Source organism: Sprattus sprattus, assembly GCF_963457725.1.
Source record: "Sprattus sprattus genome assembly, chromosome: 1".
Taxonomy (NCBI): domain Eukaryota; kingdom Metazoa; phylum Chordata; class Actinopteri; order Clupeiformes; family Clupeidae; genus Sprattus; species Sprattus sprattus.
Window position 1 is genome coordinate 35,119,537 of NC_137920.1, and position 8,960 is coordinate 35,128,496.

The following is an 8,960-nucleotide window of genomic DNA, read 5'->3' on the forward strand; positions in this document are numbered from 1 at the left end:
GTAAAGCAAGCAGCTTTCTCATCAGGCGAAGCTGAGGGAACATCACGAGAAAGGAGATAAATGGGTTGTCTTGACTACAGTATGTGAGACAGGAAGGACCCCAGCTTTAGGCTTTCCAACAAGTCACTCTCCAGCTTAAAAGGGCCTCTTGAATGCCCTACAAAAAAACATAAAACGAAATATATTCCAAATCAAACACTGCCTGAAGAGTGCATTAAGGAGAATTTTGTCAGGATGAAAAAGCTGATATAGTGTACAGAGCTGGTCGGGGTCTAAAATAAAACATATAAACTGGATCTCAGTGTGAGTCGCAGTAAAGGTGGTCCCTGTCTAGCAGCGGTTGGTTGAGCTGGACCACACCATCTGGTCTCCTTCACATAGACACTGATTACTAATCAACTAGGCCACAGTTAAACCAGCATCTTACTCTAAATACACAAGTCAGGCTCATGTCACCGACATTAGAGTTTGATAAATGACCAGACTCTGAGAAATACTATATAACAGAGTTAAATATTGAGGACCTGGAAAATGTTTGAATTTGAGATGAAGAAGACACGCACGCACACGAACACGCTCTCTCACACACACACACACACACACACACACACACACACACACACATACACACCTACTCTCACACACACACACACACACACACACACACACACGCACACACACACACACACACACACACACACACACACACACACACACACACACACACACACACACTCACACACACAGAGCCACGGACACATGGGCACACAGTAACAATAACAGAATCAAAGCGCAGAGGAATGATCTGTGATGGCGACTCCACGGGGCACTACCAGTGCAGTAGGCCCCTTCATGATGGATCTCATACACATGTTTGCCTCTGTGCTGCTTGTGCGCTGCCCCCAAAACCATTCAACATCCCCCTGGCAACGGATGCCTGGGGCCCTGTCCATTTTGAACTGTCACCGGGGGGACGCCTACCGAAACTCGTTTGAATCTCATTGACATGCCATATGTTTCCTATTGTAGAAATTTGAGAGAGAGAGAGAGAAAGAAAACGAGAGAGAGGAGAGAGGCAGAGAGAGAGAGAGGAGCGAGGGGAGACACTTTCACAATCTCGGAGACAAGCAAGCCTTTCAACAGCAGTGAGATAAAGCACAGGGGGGAAGATTTGTGTCTGGCATTTTGACAAAGACATCTTCCTCAAACACTGTCTTATTAAAACTATCAGTGTCATCCTCCACTGCATTGAAAGTGGACATCATTGACCGGAAAAGAACCGACTCACGCCGTTAAGTGCAGGAGAGAGAGGCGAGTGTGGAGAAGATTCAGTAAAAATGTAGCGCGATGAGGCTGTGTGCTCTGAGAAACGGAGAGAGGTGTTTTCCTTTACTGAGGGGGAGAATGGAAGCTACGGTTTCATCCCTGGCAGCAGGAGGTCAAGAAGACTGTCTATTTATCTTTCAGTGCAAAACAGACCTCTAAGGAAGCTATTTATCAGCACAGATGGTGGGTTCAGGAGTTAGATAGAGTCATTTCTCCATTCTTCATTTACACACATATTAATGTAGGACAGCCATCCTCTTGTGTGTCTCCATTGGAATATCTCTGTCTTATCAGCATTATGGATAAATCATTTCAAGAATAAGCTCGATGGCTAATACAGTTTTTTCCTATCGTTTTAGGCAATTTACCTAAACCATGTTCACATTCCCTAAACACTTCACACAGTGAGCATACCAGTAGACCATGTGAACCAAACTGTGGTTACTTGCCCCTATGCTTAGATACAAATGCTGGCAATGACGCCTTCTTCCAAATTTCATGGATACCTGCCCCAGTCAATGTTCACTACCGGCAAAACACTGTGGAACTACAGCATATTTTACCAATGTTTAGATACTCTGTTCAAAACAGTTAACTTTCTGTTCAAAACCTAACTTATCAGTAATTTAGATCACTGTAGATGGAAAGATGCTGCATTTGGACAGACAAATGAAGTTATATGTTTGAATAAGAAAAATGATTCTTATTTTAGCAGATAGTTTATTTATTTGATTTTACAGTAATTATTATTATTTTTTGTTTTCCTGTGCACCATAGTTCTTGGTGAATTGGCATGGAATTCCTTTTTTGAAATGCAGCTAGACAGGCAGAATTTAGCAACTTTAGTGATTGTATGGGATATTGTGGCCTTTGACAACTCCCGCCAAGTCACAGGGTGGTTTGCAGCGTATCCTAGGATGGTGTCCCTATTCCTGCCACCGTACTCTCCTTTCTTCAACCCCATTGAAATTTTTTCTCTGCATGGAGATGGAAGGTCTATGACCAACTCCGACAGGACCAGATGTCACTGTTAGAGGCAATGGCTGCTGGGTGTATTGACATAGCCCCCGAAGACATCCAGGATAAGGCATGCACAAAGATTTTACATCCACGATGAATGGCAAAAGAAACCATATGTTACGATGTTGACGAAAATCTGTTGTGTTTGTGATTTGTGATTTGTTTCTTGATCAAATATTACGTAATTTCCCCAAAAAATAGTTATTTTAGGTTTCTGATAAAACACTAATTTACTGTATTTGCAATTACAGTGAAGTACATTTACAGCACTTGTCAATTGTGACATCTATTGTGTGAGGGAAACCGACATATGAACACTGTCAGCAGATTCTTGGCTTGGATTTACATATTTCAGCATTTTAGAATTATTTGTTTAATGTCATATTACAAATTGTATTACTGTAGTCCAAAGAAGTGTTTGTCTGTGTTTTTTCTCTTTTTTTCAATGCAACACTACAGGAAATCTATGCTAAACTGGAGGACACAGCAATATTTTATATATGCAATTGGCAATGCTTCAAGATGTTAGTGTTTTTTAGGTCATTGTGTTCTGAGAGGAAACATGTGTTAAGTTATGGCAGCATTGGTTGTGCTGTGGTTGTTGTAGTGCATTTTGCACCAAAGGTTAACAGATATGCAGAGGTGTGTGTCTCTAAAGCCCACTGTGTTAAGTGATAGGGAAAAGTGACCATGGTATGGGTACATGACCGAAAATGATAGGAAAAAACTGTAATAAGCTAATAATAATACAATAATAATAAATAATGGCCTAACCCAAATCAAGAAGTTTCTACAGACTGGCTAGACACATTTTAAGGCTTCATTCACTGGAGGTCTGACCGATAAAATGAACGGACCTGCCATTCATTACTTCACAAATTATGTCTGTATCACAAAAATGACACAACAATGGCACAAAGGGCGACATTTAAGACCGAATGTACACAACCAACTGTGTTTTATTGTGGTGCTGAGTTATTTATCACCATAAAATAGTATTATCAAGAATCTCCAAACAGAATGTTTTATCACATTTTAGGCCCTAATTTCATTTTACAAAGCAACGAGCAACAAGTCCGTCACGCATTAACAAAAGCTAATTTAATAACATGGCATATTAATTTTGCTAACTTAATACCACAAGCAAGATCCTAAGTACAAACGTGGGTGGTTGCGATGGACTTTGCTCATTGCTTGTTGCTTTGCTGGTTGCCTGTCAATTAATTCACGGCCCGCACAATCACAATTGGGGAATGGAAGTAATAAGATGTGTATTTCCTTTCTCCCAGGAGTTAGAAAAGAGTGTGGCCTCTAATTAGTTTCCCAACCGTCACATGATGCCATGACTAAACTACCTCATAGTGCCCTGTGGCTATGTGCCCCTGTAGCAATGAAAACCTCATAAAATACCAGTTAGCCCTCAGCATCCATAGCAGGACATTGCCAAACAGACTACTGTTTGTGTTTAGTGTTTTCCCTCCCTCCACCGTTTCAAACCGTGGTCACCTTTAGGGGCATAATGCCAAACAAGACGGCTGACCCCAATATTCCAGCGACCTCTGACACCGATTGGTGACCAATCCTCCTCACTCCCAATGTTCCACATCAGCTCTTTGGGCTCTGATGTGAATGGCAGTCTGGGTTGTAAAAAAAAAAGAGGTTCTTTTTTAACTTTGTACGTGTTAAAGATAATAAAGCGGGACTTATGAGGGGGATAAGTCGAGGGCCCGGTCGTGTTTAGCAGGATAACATATTAAAGCAAGTGAAGCCTCACAGGCCTTTGCACTCAAAGAGGCGACGCTGTATGTTGAGCAGCTGAGTCAATATCAGGGGCATCGGAGAGGGGTCAGACTTGAGAGAGCAGCAGAGATGAGGAGGGCGAGATAGCGAGGTAAATGCTAATGTAAAGACAACCAGATGGATGCGTTTGGTGTGGTGCTTAGCCCTGTCAGCGCTTACAAATACGCTTGTTCGCCGCGGAATCTTCCAGGGCCAGATAGAAGGGCTTTTCCAAAACATTTATCATAATTACACGAGCAAGGACACCCGAGAGAGAGGAGCCTCCGCGGACCATTACACGTAAGCTCAGGACGAAACGATATTTGGTTGGAGGTGCCTTACAAAGGTGAGGTGCCACGAAAGGGGGGAAATTAGTTTCACGTGTTCTTCGCGCGAAACAAAAGACAGAGAATAACGAGAAGCAGAGGAGCTTGGGACTTGAGTGAAAACACAGCGCACTTGGCTTGATGATGACAAATTTGATTGTTAGAACAATAATCTTGCATTTGACCCATCGCATTCTTCAAATTACACATTTTAAGCAAAATGTTGTTCCTGCTGCTTGGGCGTGCTCCTGAGAGGGACTGGGAGCACAAACGCAAAAACCAGAGCGCAAGCCAGTGTAAACACCATTTTGGGTTTAACATGCCCAAACTGCCCAATGTCAGGAAAGTCGCCAGTGGAAATGTTAAATAAATATGCCACCCTCAATACGGCGGGCCACCCTGATATCGGTCGAGGCACCGTGAGATGTAAACTTGAGCAAACGACGCCCAAAACAGAACGACTGTTCTTTTGTACTTCGAATCTGGGTTTACACAAATTGAAGTAAATTACAACCCTCGGCAATCTGTTCACTATAAACGTCAAAAAAGTACAAAGAGCAGTTAGGGGTTAGCAAAACTGCACCCATGCAATAGCAACCTTGGGTTAATGCTCAGTCCATGAACACTCACAATTACTCATTGGAGGTTGACAAAATTAGAATCACCCAGCTGCTGGTGCTGGTTTGATCATGTTCAATCCAGATGAATTGTTATTTTTTTTGCCGCATTTGATTTTTATCATCATCATCATCATCATCATCATCATTGTTGTTGTGGTTGTCATGTGAATGAAAGAGCTGGCAGACCAGCAGGCTATTTACCTGCATGTTGTGTTTGTGAGGGAAGGGCCACCTCTTCCCCAGGGGCCCCCCCCCTGATCACTGGAACAGTGTACCAGTAAACACCAAGGCCCCTGGAGCACAATGAGAGCTCCGTATTTGGGTGTGTCTTTGAGAGTATACTGTGTGTGTCTGTGTGTGTGTGTGTGTGTGCGTGTGTGTGTGTCTGTGTCTGTGTCTGTGTCTGTGTGTGTGTGTGTGTTTGTTTGTGTCTGTGTGTGTGTGTGTGTGTGTGTGTGTGTGTGTGTGTGTGTGTGTGCGTGTGTGCGTGTGTGTGTGTGTGTGTGTGTGTGTGTTCACGTATGTGTATTTGGGTGGAGGGTGGGCGGGGGTGTCTTGGGTTGTCAGTGGGTGCGAAGGAGGGCCGTGGCGCTATGGAAACAATGGCGACGGCCAAGATGGTGACAGCGGGAGACAGGAACAGGCACAAACACAGGAACCTCCATTATGCCACGAGACAGAAGGAGTGAGAGCCGGAGCGAAGGAGTCTGGGACCAGGGCCGCAGCCCGCCTGAAATGACAACAGGGTGACACATCGTCTAATTAGATCCTGCAGGGAGGTAACATGTGCGAGATCTGCTGTGATTGTGATGCATAGTATTTTTAGGACAGGCCTGGGTCTCATTCCTCCCCATAACTTAAAACAATACAGAGACTTCAGCAATGCATGAGCAGAATGTGGTGACCGTGGCCGTGGACAATGTGAAGATTTGACTCACGTACAATTCATTTCTTGACTCATCTCATAAAAACAACCCTGTATAGAATGCATTTGCAAATGCATTAGCAATACGTATAAAATAAATGATCCCCATTCATTATTCCAGCAGAACTTCAATCTAACATATGTATCTTTTTTCAGCTATAGTCATAAAAAAGCATAGGACTAAAAGGCCAACATTAATCATGGCTGAACGGCCTAAATGTGTTTAAACTCAGAGGACATCTCGGCTTATGGGAGCTGATCATGAAAAATGGATAGCAAGCTCTGCTCCTTTATCTCACGATTAATGCTCATGCTTGGAAAAATGAAGACACATAACTTGAACCTCTGCATTATCCATTCATTGTTATTTAGCATACTCGATTTCAGGATATCATCAATCAATCAGGATATCACTAAGCATTGCGAAGACTCTCTTCCATTTCAGACGGTGACAATATAACCACAACATGACATGGGCACTAATGCTAGGAGCAAAGGGTCAGGGTCCTATCTCTCTCAGGCTGTATAGAACATACACACTCCCTGACAATACAATGGATCTGAAGATATATGGCTCTGCTTTAGGCTGAAAGGTAAACTATGTCTTCAGTGTATTGTACTCAAGTTATGTTGCAGTAGAATTCCCTAGAGCCATACAGTTTAAAGGTACAGTAAATATGCTGAAATAAAAGTGCTGATTGAAAGGTCCATCTCTTTATTATGCTTTTCTTCCTGCTATGCGGGTGCATTGTTGACCTCCATGAGTTTGGGTATTAAGGATATCCCTATTAGCCGTTCACAGGCCCTGTCATCTGGGAGCCAGAGCCCAAAGAAAGTATAACAAATCAAACTTGCCACTGCTTACGTTGATTTGAAAGACTCGCTTGGTGGGTGAGAGAGGTGGGAACGCCGGGGAAAACCAGGAATGCCGGCTGCACTGGGAAGACTGGGAACAGGCTCATCGTCACACCTCCATCCTGTATGTTCAAGGGGGGGGTTCTCACAAAAGGCTGGCGAGGGCTATTCAAGTAGGAACCCCCCTGCTGGGGACTTGGGCCTCGCGCTCTGAAGAATGCAAATGTACAAGCGAGAGAGTCCGGCTTGTCCTTTTTTTCCCAGTTCTCCGTGAGAAACGTCATGTAGCCCACATGCGATGGGTTATCTAACGCAAGAAGACTCCCACACACCAAAACCGAAGGAACTGCTGCAGAGAAGTTCTTAGACCTAAGTCTCAGCCGCAGTAAACTGAACTCTCCCCCCCTTTGTGAATATAAAGACTGTTTTTTCTTGCCAGGAGCTATATTAATGAATTGTGGATATGACCCCTTGAAATATATGATGCACAATTAATTGGCCATATTTGGAAAGATGCAGGGAATTTTTTCCATGATATGGATAAAGTGCCAAATACGGCAGGCTGCTGGTCCCCGTTCTCTTATTCCGAGGATACTTTTGAGAACAGTAACATGATACAAAAATAGAATATTCAGATTCTCCAGCGTGCTCCCTGGGAATGCTTCTTGGTAGGAGTTCAAAGAGAAGACAGTTTGGGCTACAAATCAAATTAGATGGACACTGGTCTGGATGATAGTTGTTGCAAGTAAAGGCTGCATTGTCTATTGTCAAAGAATCCCTCGAGCCTCACCCTCCCCAGAATGTTTGAGAAAAAACATCCAAGCTCCTCTATTGCTGGAAAAAACATAATTTTTTGGAGTGAGCGCCGATTCAATGTGTTGAATTATATTTTTTTCCCTAAAAGTTTCTCCCGTGGCCGCCCTGTATCCAGCGTGGCTCTCCTGCCAAAGCCGAGAGTGGTTGACACTTTGGAAGAACAATGGACGAAAACAGGGAATAGCGTGAAGCCTGTCCAAAAAACACGCCTGACTCGAGAAACAGACCTGTCACGGGATGTATTTTCTGCCCATCTTTTCTCCCTTCACCTCTAAAATGTTCAGTGAAACCACTTTGGAATGATTCATTTGGGCCTAAAGAGGAAGCATAGGGGAAGATTAAAGCCTTTCCTTGGAGGAAATGTGATTTGGTTTGAAGGGCAACTGGTGTGGCCGGCACAATAGTTCAAACGGTACAGCATCATCCTGCTATCTCAAGCCAGGGCACACGTGGGATGGTATTTGTAGCGTTTCACTTAAAAATGAGGCCCTCAGCAGTTCACTTTGGCCTGAATTAAAGAGGCAAGGCAAATGTTCTGTTGAACTCCAGTTCTGGGAAGGATATTTGTTTGTGGTCCAGTCGGTTCTCATGCACCACTATGACGGGAAAAAAAATACAAATTGTTCTCCTTCTTTCAGTATTATTCCCATGATTTTGTTGTTTTGTTCAAATTGAGAACACGTTGTCATCTGAATTGTGCAACTCGTCACCTCAGATGAACTCCAACTCAAATCAGAGAGCAGTTTTCAGCTGGCAGAAGGGGAAGTTTGGTCCAGTCCAGTTTCATTTTGATGAGGGTTTACATATTTTATTGGTTCATGTTTGTAGTTTCATCCTGAAAAACAAATGAACAGATGATGTACTTGACCATTATTACATAATACCATTCTTGCAAAACTTGGGGTCAGTTATAGTGCAAGCGGGTTAATTGAAAATAGGGTCCAGAATATTTATCTGTTTTATCCTGTTCACATTTTATATTGTCACATAGATTGTATATTTTATATTGTTGTACACATAGAGGGTTATTTGATTTTTCTTAAAATCGTCAGTACACAGTCCAACTGTGGCATGGCGTGTTATTCATATACATGCATTAGTGTCAAGGAAAGGCCTTGATAGGGGCTGATAGCATTCCGGAATTAGCCAAGACTTGTTGAGGGGTCCAGGGGCATCCTCCCCTGGAGATTTTTTTTAAAATTCTGGCAGCTAAATGCACTATTTTCCCACAACCTGAGACAGAAACAGTAAGCCTAAATACAGCCCATAGCATGCAGGGCCTATCATCTGTCT